The sequence below is a fragment of the Marmota monax genome, unplaced genomic scaffold (assembly GCF_021218885.2).
Source record: "Marmota monax isolate L192 unplaced genomic scaffold, Marmota_monax_Labrador192_F-V1.1 WCK01_AAM20220418_F8-fsc00008, whole genome shotgun sequence".
NCBI lineage: Eukaryota > Metazoa > Chordata > Mammalia > Rodentia > Sciuridae > Marmota > Marmota monax.
Window position 1 is genome coordinate 27,550,511 of NW_026694432.1, and position 22,487 is coordinate 27,572,997.

Consider the following 22,487-nt stretch of genomic DNA (forward strand, 5'->3'; position numbering starts at 1 on the left):
AGCCCAGTAGCTGCTCCCCCCACTCTGTACCCACAGGGACCCTAAAACTAGCAAAAACATAAGCTCCAGGACAGAAGCCAGGCCCTGATTGCTCTCTGCAGGACCCCAGTGGTGTGCGGTACCTGCTGGTACCAGTCCTCCAGGGGAAAGACCCTGATCTGCTGTGTGCCACTCTCCACGGTGTCCGCGTTCCCGCTAAGGTCAATTTCAAGCTAAAAACATGACATCGTTGAACAGAGTGGAGAGAGATGTGCATAGCAACCCATTAGTTATGTTACACACACAACACACACACAAGGGCACAAATAACTGAGTGCACACGTAAGAAAACACGACAACTGGGAAGTAATTTTGAATGTCTGTTGCTTTTGTTTTTAATGATTTATTAACTAAAAATTTATGTCTCAGCTGGGTCCAGTGGCACATCTATAATCCCAGGGACTTGGGAGGATCACAAGTTCAAGGCCAGCCTGGGCAATGTAGTGAGACTCCCTCTCAAAATAAAAAATAAAAAGGCTGGGGATGTGGTTCAGGGTAGAGCACCCCTGGTTCAATCCCCAGTACCAAAAATAAATGAAAAATAAAATAAATGTAAGGGCTCACAACTTTTTACAGTAGTAGTTTAGAAGTGGCTCCCAGATTTCCAATTTTACCAACCAGTTCTCGTGCATCAGCACAGGCTGACCCCAGCCCACCACGGCCCAGAGTTCTGTAAGGACTGGCCCGTCGCTCCGGGGAGGCCCAGGACCCCAAAGGGAGGCAGAGCTGATGCCCTTCACCAAGGCAGTGAGACCCCAGGAACTCTCTGGGGACACGGGCACGGGAGGAGCTGAAGGGGGCCCAAAAAGAGAACAGGAGGGTCAAAGAGAACCCTGGCACTCTGTGGACCCTAAGTCTGATCCTAACCCTGGAGGGTGGGACAGATGGCGCAGCCTGGGCTGAAGACAAGCAGGCAGCAGCAGGCAAGGACGCAGCGGCTGCAGAGACCAGGCTCGAGGCCGGCTCCCCCGCTGACGGATGCGACCTTGGGCAGTCCCTGAAAGGCTGCGTGCTCATTTTCCTCATCTGTAAGACAGGTTCGAGCCGATCTTCCCTGCCTAATTATCAGGGCTGATGTCCAAACAGAGACAGTGGACATGAAGTGCGACACAGACCCAAGCTGTTACTATCATGTCTTCTATATCACCCACCTTATCACGTCAGGATTAACCCAGGAAGACCATGTTCTTTTCACTCTGCACCTTCTCACAGTATTGAGGCCCCTTACCCAGCTCCTGGTACTAGCAGACACTATACCCATCTGTTAGTGATATCTCTCTCTCTCTGTACTGGGGATTGAAATTGAACCCAGGCCACTTAACTACTGAGCTAACATCCAAGCCCTTTTTATTTTTTATTTTGAGACAAAGTTGCTTATGGTCTCACTAAGTTGCTGAGGCTGGCCTCAAACTTGAGATCCTCCTGCTTCAGCCTCCCAAGCCACTGGGATTACACGCGTGCACTGTTGAGCCAGGCTTACTTCTCTAATTAACAGTGGGCCTTCCCTTCGTACTAACCTGGTACCCAGGCCCTCCAAGGTACTCACCAGCTTTTCCCACCCCCAGACTCCTCCAAAATTAAAACTTGAAACAGAAGAACTTAGGAACCAACCAATTCCAGCCATTATTTATGGAGCACCTGCTGTGTGCCAGGCACTGTCCCAGGCTGGTGACCAAGGACAGAGATGGTCCCTGTACTCAAAGGCTTTCAGTGTTCTAGGAGGTGTAAAGGAGTCACCCTAAGAGCGCTGGAATCCTGCCGGGCTTTCGGGAGAGGACGCACCCTCAAGTGAGAACTATTCAAGAGAGAGTGGACTGGAGGGCAAAGGTTTTCTGGAGGAAGTGAAGGGACAGGGGCCTGGGGAAGGCAGAATCCAACACAGTGTGAAGCCTTAAACAATTCGATCAGGAGCGGGAGGGTAAGGACATCCCCCACCCCACAGCCGCACGGAGCCTGGAGCACGGAGAAGGTCCACCTGCGTCCTCCTTTCTCCTCTGTGCATATGGTGCCTGGACACAGCCGGGTGAGTGGAGGGATGGACAGGTGGACAGACGGATGCTGTAGCCTGTGGCCATCTGGGAGGGGCTCTGCATGTCTAATGAACCCATCAGCCTGCCCTCCCTCCCCAGCATCCTCCTAGAGCAGATGGGGCTTGGGGCAGGAGGCGGGGCTTCCCCTGGATGAATCTCTAAGTGAGGCCAAGGACTTTGAGGGAGGGGACTGAGCGCCAAAGCTCCCCCCCCCACCACCTCCTACCCGCTTTGAGCCCGCTCCAGGCTCTCGGGGCCAAAGGAAGATTCCTGACCCTTGCTCCAGGACCCCACCCTTGGACAGGGAGGGAGGAGAGGCCTCCCCTCTCCTGCATCAAGCCTGGGCTCCCCTTCTGAGGCCACCCGGAGCAGGAGGCTGGTTTCCATCCTCCGGAGGACCCGCCAGAGGACACCCGCCCCTGACCCAGGGAGTGTCCAGGTCTGACCCGGCTCCGCGGCCACGGCCTGCAGCTGACCCAGCATCCTCTCCTTCCACAGTCCCCTCCTGCTGGAGGCAGTCCCTGCCGGCGCTGGGCCAGGACCCGGGGTGGGAGAGGCCGACCCAGAACAGAGGGGACAGGCGCGTCCTCTGGTTTCTCCAAACCCAGCGGCCCGCCCTGCCCACCCGAGTCGGCCGGGCCGCGGGGACGGTCGGGGAGAGCGAGGCACGGGGTCGTGGGACCTAACCGTCCCCACCCCCGCGGGCTGGAGTCGCACACGCCGAGGCGGCGGCAGCAAGCCGCTGGGGACCGGCCGGGAACAGGCCGCGAGGGCCCCACCCCCCCGCGGTGGCCTCCCTCGGGCGCCACGCGGAGGGCCCGCGCGGAGGGCAGACCCGGCCGCGGGCACGTTGGCCCGGACGCACACAGACCCACGGGCGGATGCGACCCGGCCACGCACGGGCGACACAAAGGCCGCGCGCTCGGCGCCGCTCACTCACCGGCCGCCGCGCGGGCCGCTGCGTCCTCCGCGCCGCTCACAAAGGCGCCGGGCGCCGGGCGCCGCGCCCGCAGCTCGTCCGGCCGCCGCGGGCGCCCATGGCCGGACGGCGCCCCGACCAATGGCCGCGCCGCCCGCCGGCCCGCGCCGCCGAGCCCTGGGCCGCCCCGCGCAGGCGACGCGCGCCCCCGCCCGCCGCCCCGGGCTGAGGTCAGCGGCCAACCCCGGCGGGCCGCGCGGCCACGCCCACCGCGGGGTCTCGCGGGCGGGGCGAGGGGCGCGGGGAGGGGGCGCGCGCCCCGGGCCGCCGCCCAGCGCCCTGCGCTCGCTGCGGCGGGAAGGTCCCGGGCACCCGGCGGCCTCCTCTCCTTCCCAGCGCTTTGATCTGGGGGCTGCGTACGAGGGGGAGGGGTCCTGGGCCCGTCGCAGGGGAACACCCGGCTTGGGATGTGCCCCGCGTACCCGGGTGACCGAAGGCCCGCCGGCCAACAGGGCGTCCTTTGCATCCTTGCTCTCTGGCCTGCGGGGAGTAGCCACAGAAGCAGGGATCCTGGCAGCCCCAGCCACTGGGGGTCCCCAGACCCAGGGATTTGACATCCTCTCACTAAACTGACAGGGACCCTGCTAGGCGACTTCATTGTCCCAGCGACAAAACTGAGTCTCAGAGCTGTGCTTAATCCTCACCCAGCAAGGAAGTGGTGTAACCGAGCTGCTAGTACTCCCCTCCCTTCCAGCCCCAAAGCTGCCAAACGCTGTCACTCCCTCCCAGAATTCCAAAGAGGGCCTCCGGATATGATGCAATTAATTACACTTATCAGGTCATTAATTAAGATTATCCCGTTGTTATTAAACACTCCCCCACTACCTCTCTATGGGTGAGGCAATTCACACACAGGCTTATCAGCAATTACTCCTAGGTTGAAAATAATGAGTTCTGCAACCTCCACAAAGGTTCAGGTGGTTGGGTTGAAATCGTTGTCAGCTTGTGTTCATTCATTTCAATACAGCAGAAAATTTTTAATAATCCCTATTTGTCAGATACCAGCCTCAAGGGCTCCCAAGGAAACAAGGAACCAGGGAGACCCTGGCTCTGCCCACTTGGCTCTCATAGGCTAGAGGACACAAACAGACCACCATAGTGTAGCAAGACAAGCCATGCATGGATCACACTCTCTGAAGTCATCTTATTCATGGAGTTGTTTGCTTGTTTATTCTCAGCTTCCACGCAAGAACATAAGCACCATAGAGCTCCTCCAGTCCTAAGCCCCTGGCCTGGGGAACACTAGCTCATAGTAAGTAGGCAATAAATATTCGTTGAGCAATTACTATGTTCCAAGTACCGTCCTAGGTTTGTGGGAGATGTCAGTGAACAACCAGACATGGTCCTTGGGGAACTTCCATTCTCGGGGCAGAGGAAGCATGGCATGAGAGCACAGAGGAAGCCCTGGGATGCTAATAAAGTCAAAACGACTGTCTTCAGATGTCCGCTGGGCCCTGGGGTCATCTTGAATCAGAATGTGAATTTCGGGGTCCTGCTCAGAGCTAAGCCTGTGTCCCAGGCCTACATGCACAGCCTATCAGAATCTGCCCCACACCTCTCCTGCCTCATCTTTTTTCACTCCTGGGCCCGATTCCCCTTTGTCCTCCAGCCTGCAGCACCCAAGCCCTCTCTGAGTGGTATTAGGTCTCCCCCTCCCTCCCAGAACTACCAAAAGGCCCTGAAGACCCGGGAAGCCTCCCAACACAACCTCCATTGGTCTGGACTCCACAGCACTTAGTGCTTCTGAAACAAGTGGCTCTGGACACGTGCTGATTCGAACCAGCCTGAGGGCAGCAGCGATCCAGGGTTGAGGACAGGGGCCATGCCTCAGACCCTTGTTGTGCCCCCAGAGCCCAGCAGACTGGAGGCCCAGCCAACACTAGAGGACCATAGAGGATTCCAAGCCGACACCCTAAAACCCTCATCCGCAGAACCCTTTGAGATCAGAATTGCGAACCTCCAGCTCATAAAACTAATCAGGTCTGCAAAAGCATTTTGTTTTGCCCACAGTGGTGTTGTTGTTGTTAATTAGTTGCCAACATTTGATAACTGGGAGATTGCCCATAAAAAACCAGATTGCTGGCTTCTCTGATCAGTGCTGAGTCTGATACCACGGGCCCACATTCCCATGGGATCCCATTCGGTAGCCCCCCAGGAGCAGGCACAACAGCTTTCGCTTGCCACCAGCCCACCCAGCCCTGTGCGACCCTCTGCCTTTGAGGCCCCTCACCTGTGACTTAGTGCTTTTATCTCATTGTCCCTCATTCTCTTCCTTTGCAATAAAGAATTACTTTACGGATGCGTTTGTGAGAACAAATGAGCAGGCAGGCCTCCTGCCCCCTGCAGCCCAGCTCTCCACCATCTTGCTCTCTTGACATCCCAGCCTCCCCTCTCCGCATCCCACAGTCTAAGCTCACAGCACCAACGGACACAGCAAGGGTTTCTCTGGCCAATGCTCATGCTGTTCCTCTGCCCGGAAGGCACCTGACTTCACCATCAGACACAACGTAATTGCCCTTAGCGCTCCCTACACAGGTGCACCTTCTCAAAGATCTCTCCCTGCCCAATCTGGACCCCGGGGTGCAGTCCTAGGTCCCACAGTCCCTCCTCGGTGCACACGACCTACAGATGTGGCAGTGTGTGAACCCCATATCCTCCCACAGAGTTGGGGTTTACAGAGGCCGGGCTCTGCTGCCTTGTGTAGGGCATTACCCAGCACCTGGCCAGGACCTGGTACAGTGGAAACAATTATCTGCTGAATAGATGAGTGCATGGGTTTCAATAGCACAAAAGGATTTCAGGGAATGTTTCCATGTCCCAGAACATTCAATTAACCAGATTTACCCACTCCCTGAGCGTTCTGGGGAGTGCAGGGTTTGTCACATAAAGACAGCTATTCACAATGCATTACATCTGGATGGGAATCAGAAATCTATTCTCCCTTATCTCTACCACTGATCTGGGAGAGAGAAGGGGGGGAAGGCAGAAGTGGTATTTTCCACTGGCCAGAGAGGTTCAGCGACTAGCCCAAGATTGCTCAGCAAGCTGGTGCCAAAGCCAAGATGGGAACCCAGGGCTCCTGTCTGCCTCCTACCGATCCTCCTCTCACCAACCCAGCCCCATAATGGATCAAAAAGAAAGTGGATGGCTGGGTGCATGCCTGAAATCCCAGCAACTCAGAAGGCTGAGGCAGGAGGATCATAGGTCCGAGGCCAGCCTCAGCAACTTATCAAGGCCCTGAGCAACTTAGCGAGACCCTGTTTCAAAACTTCAAAAAATTAAAAAGGGCTGAGGATGTGGCTCATGGAAGGGAAAGTGGACTTCCCATGCCTGACCATCCCCACCCAGGAGTGTGAATGGACTGGGCACAGAAAGCCGACAGTCCCTATTACCCACCATGTCAACAGGCTCTATCTGAAGAGGCCGCGTCACGTGTTTAGCACAATGAGGCTGATAGAGTCCGCCTTACCAGGACGAAACCCTCTCTCCAGAACACGCCTGTCCTGTTCAGTGCGACAGACATTTTGAGGGGGGCTGAGATGTACTGAGCAACCCCCAAGCCTCCCAGGTCCCTCCCAGCCTAGACCTGCCTTTGTGGAGAGGTAAGCTGAGCTCAAGGGCACGGCCACCGATGGGTCAGCACTTTCCTCTCAAATCCAGGGGGTGGGATGGGATGGGGGTGCGGGGGGTCAGAGGGAAGCGGCTGCAGACTTTCCCACCAGCCTGAAGTTGTTCCTCAAGTCACATGACCTGTGTGCACTGCTCAAGTTGCTTTGTTCTCCGAGCCTCAGTCTCATCGTCCGTTCAGTAAGGGGTGAAAACAGCATCATCCCCCCCCCTTGCAGGACCGTTCAGGGATTCAGATGCAATGGGTCTGGTTACTTAGCACAGGACGGGGCTCATACCCAAGACCCCACATTTTGAAGAGCTATGTGATGCTTCTTTTTCTCCATGCAATTCCTGGAAACGCACCTGGTTTGGGAGGGAGGTAGAAAACCCGGGTCCCAGGTCGGGGATGGAAATGGGAGAAGAGGCGGGGCCAGAGCCCCGGCAGCAAAAGACCCAGGCAGAGAGACACTGCCACCCCGATCTGGTAAATGCCCTAAGCCGCCGTGTCTCAGAGCTTCCTTTTTAATTTAAATATATATATTTGTCTTTCCCAAGACATGCCCCAGATCCAGCCTTTTTTAAATGAAATCTTCTGGTTTTTATTATTGACAATTATTTCACATTTACGTGAGCTCAACCGGCTACAAGTGCCAATAGCAGGGGTCCTGAAAGCTTGTCCAGAACATTTAGAAACAAGAACATTCCAAGCACCAGACCACTGTTCCCAGCTCTTCTGCCACGCAGAAAGAGCCTCCAACGAGTCCTGTCGGACCGGCCACAGGGGCTCCTCCTCCACGCAGAGCGGATGGGATGAGAGCTGACCTCCGACCCACGCCGGCCCATCAGCTCATCCCCCCCAGGAATCTGGAATCGGAGAGCTGAGAAACTGGGCTGAGCACAGCAAGGCACTGAGCCCTGGAGGATCGTGCAGAGAGGGCTGGCACCCACGGCCCAGCGAACCACAGCTAGGACCAGGCAACTCCCTAGACTAGCAAATAACCAGCCGGCCAAGGTGCAGAGTGCAGTGGGAGAGAGACAGGCAGAGGCTGTGCTAGCCCAGCAGGTCCCCTTCAACATTCATTACAAAATAACAGCAGTGACAAGAGCACTGGAAAAGGGGTACTTTCATCCCTGCCCTACAGATGAGGAAACTGAGGCACAACGACACTCTGTCCCAGCCTCCAAAGTGCATCGAAAACCCTCCCACAGAGCTCCCTCCACTTGGACTCACTGGGTGTATTTTTCTGGTGGGGAGGGGTACCGAGGATTGAACTCCGGGGCTCTCGAACACTGAGCCCCATCCCCAGCCCTATTTTGTACTTAATTTAGAGACAGGGTCTCGCTGAGTTGCTTAGTGCCTCACTGTTGCTGAGGCTGGCTTTGAACTTGAGATCCTCCTGCCTCAGCCTCCTGAGCTGCTGGGATTATAGGCGTGCACCACTGCGCCCTGCCTGGGTGTATTTTTGATCCTTGAAAGCAAAGTAGCCCAGGACAAAGGAGGGTTAACTTACAGGTGGGGCCACTGTCCCTGGCTACAGGTATCCCAGCATCCTGCTTTAACTTCCTGTGCCTCCTAAATGAAAAGCTGCAAGGGATCTAGGGGAGGCTCCGGGTAGGGGTACGCGCGGGGCAGGGGCACCAAAAGCAGCTGCAAACACATACAGCCCCTCTGCCCACCGCCCAGACCCACGGCCTCCAGCCTCCCCTGCAGCTGAGTATCTGCAGCCCTGGGGGTGCGCCAGCAAGGCGCCTGGGGCTGTCTACTGAGCAGATGGGGCTTGGATTTCTCAGCCTGGGTCCCAGCCAGGAGCCTGACAGGACAGGGAGAGAGGTCTTCTCTGGGCGTCAGGTTACTGGCCAGCCCAGGCCTCAGAGCGCAGAGCAACTCCCAGGCCTGAGCGTGGCTGGTCAGCTGACGGCAGGCAGCACCCAGGGCCTGTTCTAGAAGCTGCCATATGGATGAAAGGGAAGGAGGAGGAGGGCAGCAGCCCAGGGCACGCTGGGAGCCTCCAACCTCGCCCAGCAGACCAGGCAGGCCCTGGGGCTGGGGGGCGGGCAGGGCCTGGGCCTGGGGAGGGAGAGGCCCTGCACCGCCAGCCCAGAGGCTGCAGTGCCCCATGGAGGGGTTCGGGCCCCCACAGCCTGCAGGGGCTGTGGCAGGAGGGCCTGGTCATGCCTGTGACCTGGCACCCGCCCCAGAAACCTCCTCTTTCCTGGTTTCACCACCCAGGGCCCGGGAGGCTCCCGAAGCCCCGGTTCCCCAGAGGAGAGCTGCTTTCCAAGAGCCATAAAACCGTCCCCACCCAGAACAATGGGCCCTTATCCGGCTGTGTCCTTCACATAAACTCCCATTAGCAATGCACCAGAAGCTGCAGGCAGGACTTTTATAGACTGGCTTTTTGGATCAACCCCAACACTCATTACCATCCACTCCCTCGGCCTCTGCTGAGGCTGCACCACAGCCCTCCCATTGACAGAGGCCTACTGTGCACCAAGCCCCCGGCAGCCCTGCAAGGAAGGTGGCTTTGTCTTGCTTTATGAATAAAGAAAGCGCAGCCCAGAGAGGTTCAGTGACTTTCTCAAGGTCACACAGCTGGATTGCTGGGGTTGAAATCCAGAGTCTGTGCTCCTGTCCCCACCGAGCATGTGGCCTCATTAGGTTAGGATGAATCAATTCCTTGCCCAGGGCTCTGGAAAAGGAGCCTTTTCTGAGACCCTTATAGGCCTCTACCAGAGTGTCCTGTTGACCTGCCCACAGGCCAGCAGAGGCATGGTGGGGTGGTCACTTCAGGCAGGGACCAGCCCATAGAGTGCCAGGGGTGGAAGCCACTCTGGTTCCAGAGCCACTGCTCCTTGCAGTAAGCGGCATGAGTCAGACTCCCCACTAGAAACTGCATGCAGCCAACAAGTGCTCCCCAAGTGCACAGGAGCTGGGAGGGCCAGGGCAACAAGACTCCCAGAGCCTACCTCCTCGGTCCCAAGGGGACCACCAGGAACCCTGGACTCTTTTTCTTTTTTTTTTTTTTTGGTACCAGGGATTGAACCCAGGAGCACTTAACCCTGAGCCACATCTCCAGCCTTTTTAAATTTGAGAGAGGGTCTTGCTAAGTTGCTTAGGCCCTCGCTAAGTTGCTGAGGCTGGTTCTGAACTTGCGATCCTCCTGCCTCAGCCTCCCCAGCTCCCCGGCCCCTGATCATTTGTGTTTCGCCCTAGAGCTCCATCTAGAGCCGTGTCCCTGACCCTGCACCGCCAAGCCTCCTGAGCTGCTGGGAATTTTCCGGGCTCCTGCCCTGTGCCTGCAGAGAGTCCGCGCCTCATCTCACCCCGAGACGCTCCAGCTCCTAACTGGGCAAACCAGACAGACGGCAGCAGCGGCCCAGGCTCCCCTGCAGAACCCGGGACCCACACGCCCAGGGCCACTCGCAGGGCCCCTTTGTGCAAGATTGGCTCATGGCTGCCCCACCCAGAGAAGCTGGCGCTGGGGCCTGCCCTGCGTCACCATTCCCTGTTACCTTCTTTGCTTTCCTCCGCTCCCCCCCCCAGCACTGGGAGTTGAACCCAGGGTGCTCACCCCTGAGCAATGTCCCAGGTCCTTTTATTTTTTCTTTTGAGACAGGGCCTTGCTAGATTGCCCAGGCTGGCCTCAAAGTTGCTATCCTCCTGCCTCAGCCTCCCAAGTTGCTGAATTACAGGCATGAGCCACTGCGCTTGGCTCCCTTGTTGCCACAGCCTGCCCTGTGCAACTCATGGGTGTGACTGTTACTTAGAGCCGGGCCCCATGTTGGGTGGTCTCCTCCTCCTCCTCCTTCCCACCATTCTCCTAGCTCACACCTAGAAAGCACTTGCTAGGTGCCAGGTGCTGGGCCAGCCCTTTACCTGTGTCATCTCATCAAATCACAATAACCCCACGCCAGGCGCTACCTGTCATCCTCGCTGGGGTACCTGCCTAGTGCGTGGGAGGCTCTGGGTTCAGCCCTAGCACCACATAAAAGTAAATAAAATAAAGGTATTGTGTCCATCTACAACTAAAAAATAAATCTTAAAAAAAAGAAAAGAAAAAGAAAGGGGTGTGGGCCACGGCTCTGGGTGCTGGTGCTGGTGCTTATTAAATCACCTGCTTGGAGGAGAAAGTCTGGGGTAGCGGCCTCAGGCGCCATGTCTGGCCGCAAAGGTGGCAAGAAGCCCCTGATCCAGCCTAAGAAGCAGGCCAAGGAGACGGTGAGGAAGAGGAGGCCTTCGGACAGAGATGGACAGAGACGGACAGAGGAGCCGAAGCCGAGGCCCAGCCACAGGCGGGAGGAAGAGATCTGGCAAAAGTGAGCCTTCTCTTGTGCCTAAAATGACGCTGGCCAGTGACCCCGCTCCTATTCAGACGTCAGGACCCGCGGCACATCTTCCGCCCCTACAGCTGCGGCGAAGTGCTGTGTGGCGTCTGCTGTGAATTTAAGAATGAACTTTGGTAAAAATTAAAAATAAATAAATAAATAAATTGCCTGCTTGCTAATTGCCCGTCACCACTGATGGCAGGACCGTGCTGCTAGCCCAGGACGGCACCTGAGGAACAGTCTGCCCGGGTGGATGGAGGGCCTGGGGGGGCTGGGGAAGGGAGGGGAATAGAAGAGTAAATGGTGGGGGGTGGATGGATGGATGATGGATGGATGATGGATGATGGATGATGGATGGACAGATGGATGGATGGGTGGATGGATGGATGGATGGACAGATGGATGGATGATGGATGATGGATGGACAGATGGATGGATGGATGGATGGACAGATGTATGGATGATGGATGAATGGAACTGGGGGGTGGAAGTATGATAAATGAATGGATTTAAGTGAAAAAATAAGAGCAGGACTAGCAGGCAACAGCTCCTCTACCCCCAACCACCCCCTCAGCAAAGAGGAGGGAGCTGGAGGTAGTTTCTGTGTAACTGGGAAGTTCCCTGGCAAGGTCCCCAAGCCAACAGAGAGGAGTCTGTCGGTCTTTGGGGGCAGGGAGGGAAGGAGCTCGGGGGTCCCATGAGCTCTGCGGTAGTTTGACCAGAGCGGCGGTGTGAGCTGACATCTCTCTCCCGGAGCCACCACCTTCTAGGGGATTCCCTCTGCTGGGCCCTTGCTCTGTGTCTCCAAGTGAGGTGGGGGGGCACATAACCGGTTACACACACCCCCCCCCCCCCCCCCCCGTGCTGACGCTCCCTCCAGGGAGGGGCCTGGGAGCAGAGTGGAGCTTTCAATGGCGTGGACCCCTCCCCCACTCCCTGCAGGAGACTTCTGGAGCCCCCCCCCCCCCCGGGGGCTTTAAAGTTTGTTCCCCAGTATATTTCGTATATTTCGGAGACCTCCGGCTGACCACAAGTCCTCCTCCCTTGTGAACTGTGAACAGTGGCTTCAGCCACGGGATTCTGGGGTGAGATCAATGGGAAGAGTGCTCCCCCGCTACTCCCTGGGCAGAGCTGGGCTTCCCAGTTTCCTGTGGGGGAGGCAAGACTCAGGGATGAAATAGCCCTGCAGTCCCAGGAGATAAGGCCTAGACGTGTGAGGCCCAGTTTCATAGTTTACAGAACAACTGTAAGAAGGAGAAGAGCAGCCAGGTGCGGTGGTGCACACCTGCAGTCCCAGCGACTCGGGAGGCTGAGGCAGGAGGATCACAAATTCGAGGCCAGCCTCAGCAATTTAGTGAGACTCTGTTTCAGAAACAAAAAGTTGGGGGAGGCTGGGGATGTAGCTCAGGGGATTCAACCCCAGTACCCCCCACACACACACACACACAATTAGGGGCAGAGAGAGAGGAAGGACCAAAGACTGGGAAGAACCCTGTGGTCTCTGACCCTCTTAGAGACAGCCACCTGTCTGAATGGGACTGTCACTGTGTTCCAGGACAGCACACTGAGGCCATTCTGGAGCTTGTCCATTTGCCAGACACAGAGCACCAGGACGGCTCTGGTGCACGGCAACGCTCTTCCCTTTACTGAGCACTTACTATGCACCAGGTTTAGTGACCATCCCAGAAGAACTCCCTCAACCCTCGGTGACTCAGGACCGTCCCCCTTTGCAGGTGTGCAGATAAAGACAGTGACACCCAAGCTCTCCCCCCAGGAGGCACACAGCATCTGACCCTGAAGTCCATCCTTGACCAGGTGGGAGAGACCTGGAGGCCTCTGTCCCCACAGATGGCGAGCGCAGCCATCCTGGGTCTACTCCAAAGATGCCCCCGCTCACACCCGGAGCAGAAGCAGGATCTGGAGGCGATCGCTCTAGTCTCTGCCAACCCCAACAGAAGCCAAATTCCCCTACTTCCTGGGCTTTGTGGCCAGGCAGGGAGGGAGAGAGAGGGGAGGGGAGCAGGCAGGAAGCCCATGGGCCCAGGGTGGCAGGGGACCCGCAGGAGCAATCCAGAGATTTTCAGAGCTGAATGACTGAAGCCAGCCCTCTCCACTCCAGGAGGGGGGAGCAGGCCCAGAGAGGGCAAGGGTTTGCTCAAGGTTGCAAAGGGCATGATGGATGGAGTGGGGAGGAGGGGCCGCCTCCGGCTCCAGGCTCCAGGCCCAGGTCCCTCCCCCACAGGCGGCTGGGCCCCAACCAGCCCCGACTTTGGAACCTCTTTTATCAGATGGAAAAAGAATGCTTATCAGATTTACTTGCTCAGGGGGAAAGAGCAGCGGAGAGAGAAGGAGCCGGGCGGGGCAGGGGTGCCCCCAACCCTGCTGCTCCCTCCCTCCGCTGGGGCATCACGTGTCCCCGCATGGCTGTGGCCGAGCTGGGCTTGGCTGGGCCAGGAGGAGGGACCAGGGATCCCTGTGGAGCAGGTTGCAGTGTGGCCGGGAGAGCTGGAACAGGGAATGCCTCTGTTCCCCAGACAAGGAAGGTCCGGGAGGGGGTTCTCCCGACTCTGCTGGGGGGCAAGTTGGGAGGAGGCCTGGTTGGATCTGAGGACTCCTCTGGGCCGCACCTGGCCGCCTGCCACAGGTGCACCTGCCACACTCCCGGGGCTGTCCCCGGAGCCTGGCCCTCCTGCAATCCAGGGGTCTGGGCCTCTAGGCCCGCTCACCGCTGGCACCTGGGAACCCCGGGGAGCCCTGGGACACCCCCATTCCCGGGGGGAGTGCTGGCCGTGGTGGGGGTGCTCACTGTGCAGATGGCCTCAGACCCCTGCTCCCACCTGCTGCCCTGTGGCCTCGGGGGGCTCCGTCTCAGCCTCCCCGACTCGGCCTGGCTGACTCTGCCTGTCAGGGTGACCTGAGGGGTAAAGTCAAGGCTCCCGCAGGCACAGAAGGACTTGGGGACACTGTCGGGCGATTCCTTCTCTCTGCATGTGTGGGGTTTAAATGGGGTTCCCAGCCATGACTGGGCGTGGGCCTGGGTGAGTCGCAGGGACTCAGTGAGCAGCCCCTGCACCCAGCAGGGTGACCAGGCCCCGCGTGGCCCAGCGGCTTGCTGAGGTCCCAAGTTAGAGGCTGAAACAAGACCAGAAACCCACTGCAGCCCATTCCCACCCAGGGGCAAGAGACGAAATCAGAGGTCCACCAAGCGGCCCCGGCAGTGACCACACTGAGAATATAACGTGTAACCTTGGACGGTGACTCGGGTGAGAGCTCAGGCCTACTGATGACTTCAGTGCCACTCACCAGCTGTGCAATCCTGGGGGAGAGACTTCACCTCTCTGAGCCTCAGCTGCTTCATCTGTGAGACGGGGCTTGTCAAGAGACTAGAGAAGCCATGGCCTGCAGGATGCCAGGCACCACGCTGGGCACTTGGTGGTGCCCAACAGGGGGAACTGTGGCTACAGTGGCAGTGCTGTAGCTGACATCATCGTTATTATAGCATTGTCACTAATAGAGGGGGACAACAGGGTCACCTCAGCAACCACCTGTCCGCATGACTGTTCTAGAGAGGAAGTCGTGGCAGGAGACAGAGCGGACCCTTCTCTCATCTTCCAGCTGAGAGGGATGAGAACAGGGCTAGACCTGTCCCATCCACAGGGCCCTGTCAGCCAGCTCTCCGTTACTATGACAAACTACCAGAGATCATCCATATAAAAAAATGAAAGGTTTATTTTGGCTCATAGTTTGAGGTTTTGGTCCATGGTTGGTTGGGCCCAGCTGGAAGGACCCCACTCAGAGGAACATAGCCCTCAGGGGACAGAGAGAACTGGTGGCCCGCAGTAGAGCCTCAGGAGACCCTGATTTAGGGGCTGAATGCTGGGCCCCTCTCTCTTTCCTCCAGTATCTCTGTTCCAGAATTCTCTGGAGGAAAAAAGCACAGAAAGGAGGTGCCAACCTGGGTGTGGACACACTCTGTGAAGACCAGGAGGGAGGGTCTGATGCTGCCACCTCTCCACTGTGTGACCTCAGGCAGGTCACCTGACCTCTCTGAGCCTCTGCCACTCAACAGTGGGGACAGGCATTATGGGGATGGCCATTCGTGGTGCTCTGCCAGGCTCCCTGGGCTGTGGTGAGCACCCTCAGGACAAGGGACGTGGGCTGGCTTTGTAAACTGTGACATGCCTTAGGACAAGGCTCGCCCTTGTTGATCACCAAGATGAGCCAGGCAGGTGGAGATGAAGGGCATCAGAGGTCACTCCAGATGTGACAGAAGGAAGAGGCTCAGGCCCCAGGTCCCCCTGTGTCCCTCTGCCACCCTCACCCTCACCCGCCACCTCCTTTGCCCGGGGACTCAGTGGAAACCACTGTCAGTGTGTGTGAGACCCTGGGCCAGCTGCTCTCACCCTCCCTGGCTCTCGACACCCCCGGCCTGGGAGTCGCTGGCCATCTGCCCTGGACTCTGGCAGCCGGGGCTCTGTGAGGGATGGGATGATCTGCCGAGGAGGAATGAAGCAGGGGAAGGGACAAAGACAGTCACATGGTCACCTAAGTGTCGACCCTGCGGACAGCCCCACCATGCTCAGCAGGACCCTGTCCCCGTCCCTGCGGAGCCTCATCCCCTCGCGGCCTCAGCCAGCTCCGTTGGACCCAGATTTGCCTGGATTCAAATCCTAGCTCCCCTCTTTTCGATCTGTGTGATCTTGAGTAAGTTACCCAACCTCTCTGTGCCTGGTTTCTCAACTATAAAATAAGAGTGACAAGAATAATACTCATCTGAAGAGGGTGTCAAAGGGTTACCCGAGTTCATAAACACACCAAGCTTGATAACAAAATACCTGGCACAAAGCAAAACGCAGCAAGTTCTGGATCATGGGTCCCTGGACCTTGACCACCAAGCAGAAGAGGCTGCCCTCAGAGCAGCGAGCTCTCCATCCCTGGGGATAGTCAAGCTGTGGCTGATCAACCACCTGTCAGGGATCTGTGGCCAGGACAGCCTGGTGACCTTTAGCATGGCTCCCAACTGTGAGCAGTAACCTCTGCCTGGGAAATCACTCAGGCCGCCAGGAGGGGAGGGGGCTGCAGGGGGAGAGTGGGGAACAGCCGGCATGGAGGGGGGCCAGGCGCCGCTGGCTTCCACCACCAGCTCAGCCCGTGACCCTGACCTCCTCCCAGGGCTCAGAGCCTCGTCCTGCGGTGCACCCTGTTGACCTGGTGTGCTGTCCTGAGCTGTCACCCGCAGCTCAGTGGCCCTAAGCAGGGAGTGAGCGGGGATTTTCCCGGCAGGCTCCCTGGGCATCCCTCCCCCCAGGCCGCCACCATCTGCCCGCTAGCCACAGGGTCAGGGTCATGGCCACTGAGGCCACCAGTGCAGTTTTCTCCAAGCCCATCCCAAGGCGCCCCCAAACCCCACTGCCACCTGGCAGGGAGCACGGTGTCCCTGGGCCCGGAGCACACGGATGTCAGTGCGGCAGAGACCCCAGTACCCCACCCCGAAGCGGTCCTCTTCCCACTTGGCAACGGTGGGGGGCCGGGAAGCTGACCTGGTCCTAGTCGTCCAGATGCGGACCTCGGAGAAGGCAGGCCGTGAGCAGGAGGACGCAGCTCAGGGAAGGGACCCGCGGGGCGAAGCAGCAGCTGGCACAGCGGGCAAGGCCCAGGGTGGCTGCACTGACTCGCGGCCTCGGCGGGCGCAGACCAGGTGTGTGAGTCACTCACCGGCTAGACCTGCCGGGCGGGCGGGCGGAGAGGGAGGGAGAGCCCAAGCCAGGTGGTGGCCTGGCCCACGAGGACGGGCCAGACTGAGTCAGGCCGAGCCCGGCTGGGCTGGGCCAGGTGGGGCGTCCATCGGCCTGACCTGGGAGGCCCAGGAAGTTGGCCGGATGAGGCAGAGCTCGGAAGGGGGGGGGCCTTCAGGGGGTGCTGAGCAGCAGGACTGAGCTCTGTCTGCTGTCCCAGGAAAGGGCGTAGGACACAGGCTCAGGGGAGAGTCTGAGGTCCACCGTGGGCCCGGACACGTTTAACTAGAGAACGTGGAAGGGGACACACATGGGTTGAACTTGGAAAGACCCAGGTTTGCATCCCAGCCCTTGCTGTGTGACCTCGAGTAGTGGTCTTGTCTCTCTGAGCCTCAGTTACCTCCTGGTTCAGCTGGGATAATAATAATGACGGTTCTCAGCTGAACGGTTGTCGTGGGAGTGGAGTAAGACTGTGTAAAGAAAGGGTTCCTAGCTCCCCGGGAACCGGCAGTAATGGTGGCTCTGGTGACAAGGCTCCTCTTCAGGACAGCAGGGTCAGCCCCCCAGGGGTCCGGCCGGGTCTACATTCCTGTGGTCCATCGACCCTAAAATTTTACCAACATCTGAGCTGATTAACAGCAATGGTGTCTGGACATCAGGAAAAATGTCATTTAATAGAAATACACAGCCCATCCCATGTACCCCAGAAAAGCCAGGACAGGGACACAAATATAGAGCAGACCAGGCACTCAAAATACCTCAGGCCTGGCACAGGGCACTATGACTCCAGCTACTTGGGAAGCGGAGGCAGGAGGATGAAGTCAAGTTGGAGGCCAGCCTCGGCAACTTCGCAAAACCCGTCTCAAAAACTAAGGGGGGCATGGGAGGCAGGTCAGGGTAGAGCCCCTTCCTAGCAGGCGGGCAGGCACGGGGCCTGGGCGCCATCCCCAGCACAGCCACACAACACAATAAATAAAAAGCACCCACAGCCCAGCCGTTGGGGCCAGGCTTCACACTCCGCTAGGGCACCCGCAGTCAAAGCCTCAGGAACTTGGGTCAAGGTCAAGGTCAGAGAGCACCAAGCCTGGGGCCAACCCTGGCCGGTCCCTGTTTTCATAAGCAGGTTCACATTTGATAGTTTCTTCCCACGGCGGCTGCTTTGGGGATACACAGCGCAGCCAGCAGTGATGGTGACCTCGGGGCCTGCCAGGCCTCTGGATTTAGATGACGGTGACGGTGATCCTGGTCACTGTCTACACAAGGAGCCTCTCCCTGGGCGACTCCATCGAGACGGCACAACAAAGGCTCCTGAGACAACAGCTTACCCAAGTTCCCACAGAGTGTCTGTGACGACAGATGCTTTCTTTATTTCATTATTGATTGATTGATTGATTGATTTGTACTACGGATTGAACCCAGGGGTGCTCTACCGCTGAGCTACATCTCCGGCCCTTCTGATGTTTGATTTTGAGACAGGGTCTCCCTAAGTGTCTCAGGCTGACCTTGAGCTGTGATCCTCCTGCCTTGGCCTCCAAGTCCCTGCGGTGCAGGTATGTGTCACCACTAGTCACCCCAGTGAGCAAGTCCTTGCTGGACTGAAAAGGTCCAAAGCCTGGAAGAGGAAGTGTCAGCCTGACTGACTGGCTGTCCTCCCGGGAGGCCGCGCACCTGCAGACAGAGTCACGTGGCCTGGGTTTGGGCCCGGCTCCATCTGTGGCATGGGAACCCCAGAGAAGGTGCAGGAGGTTAAGGACTTGGTCAGCATAAGGCATCGGGAATTTCACTGGGCAGCCAACCCTCCGCTGTCACCAGGGTGTACTGTGATTGTCATTGTTATTATTGCCGGGAGTGTGACCAAGCGGGCAGGAAGGAGGAAATGTGGCCACTCTACCTGCAGAAGCCACAGGGAGGGCTCTCCTCTTGAAAGGTCCTGGACAGAGGGGAGGCATGGCCCTTGGTTCCCCGGTTCTGGGCCTTGCAAGGAGGGAGCCCCCCTCACCCCTGCTGCTCCTGCCCTTAACCCCAGGGAGGGCGGCCCTGCCTGGTCACTCTTATTTCCAGCCACACCCTGGGGCCACCGCCCTTCCCATCTCAGCCAACCTGCAGGGCGCTGGGCTCCTGCCCCAGCAGCAGCAGCACCAATGGTCAGGGTCCGGAGCAGCGAGCAGGAGGGCCCAGGGTGGCCCTATGTGTCTTCCTTTGGAAACCTGGACCAGACCCCGTTGTGTGAAGGCTGGAAAGACCTCTGGACTCTCCTCTACTGCCCTCTGGGGACAGGGGTCTTCTCTTGTCCCTCTTTCCTCCACCCTACCCCCAAGGCCAGGCAGCCAGGCGGCCAGGAGGGGCTGAATATAGCAGAACCAGTAAATCCACCTCCACACCTTGACTTTTTTTCTTTTTAAGAAAGGGGGTCTCCGTACATTGCCTAAGCTGGCCTCAAACGCTATCCTCCTGCCTCAGCCTCCCGAGTAGCTGGGATCACAGGTGTGGACCACGGCGTCTGCCCACCTCCACTTCTTTCTCTTCCCTGTGGGTCACTCCGAGAGCTGTGGGGAGACTCGCTTTCTCAGCTGTGGCGCTTCCAAGCAACGCTGCGCCTGGCGAGGTGGCTAGAGAACGCTTTGGGGTGCAGGTTCACCAACAGAAGCCACGTGCACCCCCAGCCGCTCCTTCATGCATTGAGACAACACCCAGAGCCCCACTCACCCAGCCCGCACCGGCCAGGTCTTCTGGGCCATCTGGACAGGGCCTCAGAGCTGGAGGCCACACTTGATGTACAGCAATAGTGTCCAAGTGCCCGTGGTGTGCCAGACCCTCTGCGCCTCCCCAGGACAAGGAGAGGCTGAGTCCCTCCCACCCTGTGTCCTTACCATCCCCCTCCCCCACAGCCAGCACCAAGCGAGGCTCAGTAAGTGCCAGCTAAGAGTGTGGTGTCTGTCCTGTCCCCCTGTCCCCCATCGGTCGAACTTGCACCACAGATAAGCTGCAGCAGAAAAGTCTGTGCTGACAGAGTTGTCCTGTGTCCTGGAAGATGCTCAACAGCACCCCGGGCCTCTGTCAGGTCGGTGGCGGTGTCTTAGGAACAAAGCACCAAGCAGCTCTCCCGCGCAAAGAAACACCCATCAGGCACCGGGGGAACCGCCTGTCAAGCAGCAGGGTCTCGGCCAGCCCTGGATCTCAGCCAGCTCCCCCCAACTCCACTGGGACAAGGGACTCTAAATATCCCTTTTCCTGTCCCAAGCCCTTCCCTTCCTGCTGAGAGCCCCATAAAATCCCAGGCCGGTGGTCAGCCCCCACGGTCTCTCCTTGACCCTCCTCCTGTCCCCTCCGTGGGTCTGAGTGAGTCTCAACACAGCCTCCTTCAGCGGCCTTTTAAAATCTGCCTCCTCTTGGTTGCCGCCTTGCCTGACCTTACAGCCTCGGCCCCCAGATGCCAGGAGGATCCCCCGAATGTCTAGAGACACTAGCTCCGGGGACAGAGGGGTGGGGTGAGCTGCCCACCGCGGAGACCCCTGCTCACCACGGTCCCTTCCACACAATTCCTGCCTCCTCTTCCTGAGAAGCGCCATGGGGGTCATTAGCTGTTTTGTGAATGAGAAAACCAGGGCTCGGTGATAGCAAGAGGCGCGTCCCCTCCCCCGTGTTGAACAGTGAGTGGCTCACGTCACCAACTTCAAGTCGCTCTGCCGAGGGAGGGTGCTTGGCAGCGGTGGGCTGGACAGGGCCACTGCTCCCAGGAGGGGGCTCAGGAGCAGCTGGCAGGACTCCCTCCTCCCACCCCAGCCAGCCCCATGCTGGGCAGGTCTCCAGGCCAAGTCCAGAGGTGACCCAAGAGGCCGAGGAAGGAGGATTACAAACTGAAGGCCAGCCTCAGCAATTTAGAGAGACCCTGTCTCAAAACGATATAAAAAGGGCTGGGGATGTAGCTCTGGGGTAGAGGGTCCCTGGGATCCATCCTCTGTGCAAAAATAAAAAGAGGGGGAGGGGCTAACCAGAGCCTCCCCCAATATGACCTCAAAAATCAGCCAGAAACACAAAACCTGCAGGAACGATAACATTAAAATAGCATCTTTCCGAATCTTCAGGCTGAAAATGTTAAACAGCTTCATCAAAGCAGAAATGTCTCCATATGGGGGTGTCCCCCACCCTACTTTCTTTTTCCTTTTTTAATACCTGAAATGGAACCCAAGTGCATGTCACTGAGCCACATCTCTAGCCCTTACTTTTTCTTTTTTTAATTTTTTTAGTTGTAGATGGACACAAGACCTTTATTTATTTATTTTTATGTGGTGCTGAGGATCGAACCCAGTGCCTTGAGGGTGCGAAGCAATCACTCTGCCACTGAGCCACCACTCCAGCCCCCACCCCACCCCCGCCTTTTTTTCTCATTAAGTTGCTTAGGGCAGAGGCTGGCCTTGAACTTGCAATCCTCCTGCCTCAGCCTCCCCCGCTGATGGGATGACAGGTGTGCGTCCCTGTGCCCGGCCCCACCTCATTTCTTATTGTTGGGGCGTTGCCCGATTCTATTTCCTCCCCCAAAATAAAATCCTCTTTCACCCCCACTATCAAGGATGGATCCCAGGTCCCATGTTGACACCGTATGGCCACCCGTGCCGCACACGTGACAGTCACCTTCCCGCCTCAGAAACCTAGAACTGGGCCTCTGCTCCTCATGGGACCTGAGCACTTGAAACCTAGAAGCAGCAAGGTGACCGCCCTCTGCCACGGGCTCCAGAGGCGGGAAGTCCAGCTCCCGGCCAAGAGCGGAGGTGAGGTAGTGCCGCGTGCCCGTCCCTGAGGGCCTAAAGCTGGACGGAACACAGCACCCACCCGTGGACAGTTAACAGAACCCCTGCAGCCATCCTGACATGTGTGGCAACGTGGGCGGGCCTTGAAAACATACATGGACTAAGCCAGACCCAGAGGGTCACACGTACAGGATTCCACCCCTGAGAAGGACCCAGGGGTCAAAATCCCAGAGGCAGAAGCCGGGTGTGGTGCAGCCTGTTGTTCTGCTCGAGTTTGGGACCTCCAAAAGACCCCCAGAGACCAAGATCGATGTAAGCAGCAAAGAGGTGTTTATTGCGAGCTAGCTCGGTCCTCCACGTGCACACACAGCAACTGGTGTCGCTGAGAGGTCCGGAGCCCAGGGTTTGCAGCAGTTTTATACACTCTTTGGGGAAGGCAGGGACTTCACATACATCATAGCATCTCTTAGCAAATCATCACACACCGTGGGAAAATCAAATAACAACTCTAAAACATGATTAGCACATTCACTGGCGGGAACTAGTTGGGTAGGGGTGATTGGTTACTACAAGAGGGGGATTCATTTGAACTGATTGGTTTAAGCCAAGAGGGGTGTTCATGCTGAACTACATGGTTTCCCAACACCATAAACTACTGGGAGGGTCATCTGGCATCCCAGGTATTTCCCTTTCTCCTGCTGATTGGTGGCTGCTAGGGGGTTGCTATGGGTCCCCACCTAGCCTGACTGAGTCAGGGACACCTGGCACAGCAGATCTCTCCTGTTATTTGTAGATAAACAACTTAGCAGGGTGGGTATGTGCCTAGGAGTGCTCTGTGGGTCTTTCCAAGGACAAAGGTCATGTCCCTTCCTTGGACAGGCTTTGCTCTGAGGTAGAGGCTGGTTTTTCACTGTAATCCCAGCACCTTGGGAGGCTGAGGCAGGAGGATGCAAGTTTGAAGCCAGCCTGGGCACCTTAGCAAAACCCTATCTCAAAATTTAAAAAATAAAAAAAAATACTT

At 57.7% G+C, this 22,487-nt stretch overlaps 1 protein-coding gene across 3 annotated transcripts in view; it reads right to left on the minus strand.

The window, feature by feature from the left end:
* The window catches only part of Arhgef10l (Rho guanine nucleotide exchange factor 10 like), a 131,137-nt gene that overhangs the window by 103,695 nt on the left and 4,955 nt on the right, over nucleotides 1-22,487 (minus strand). The window contains exon 1 of one of the 3 annotated variants that reach the window (XM_058571120.1): nucleotides 16,524-16,674. The exons of 1 other annotated variant lie outside the window; for it this stretch is intronic. The gene's annotated coding sequence lies outside the window, so the exon portion shown is untranslated. Of the gene's footprint in view, nucleotides 1-3,009; nucleotides 3,077-16,523; nucleotides 16,675-22,487 lie in introns of those variants that run through there. One more of the 3 variants, XM_058571121.1, reaches the window with a different exon arrangement.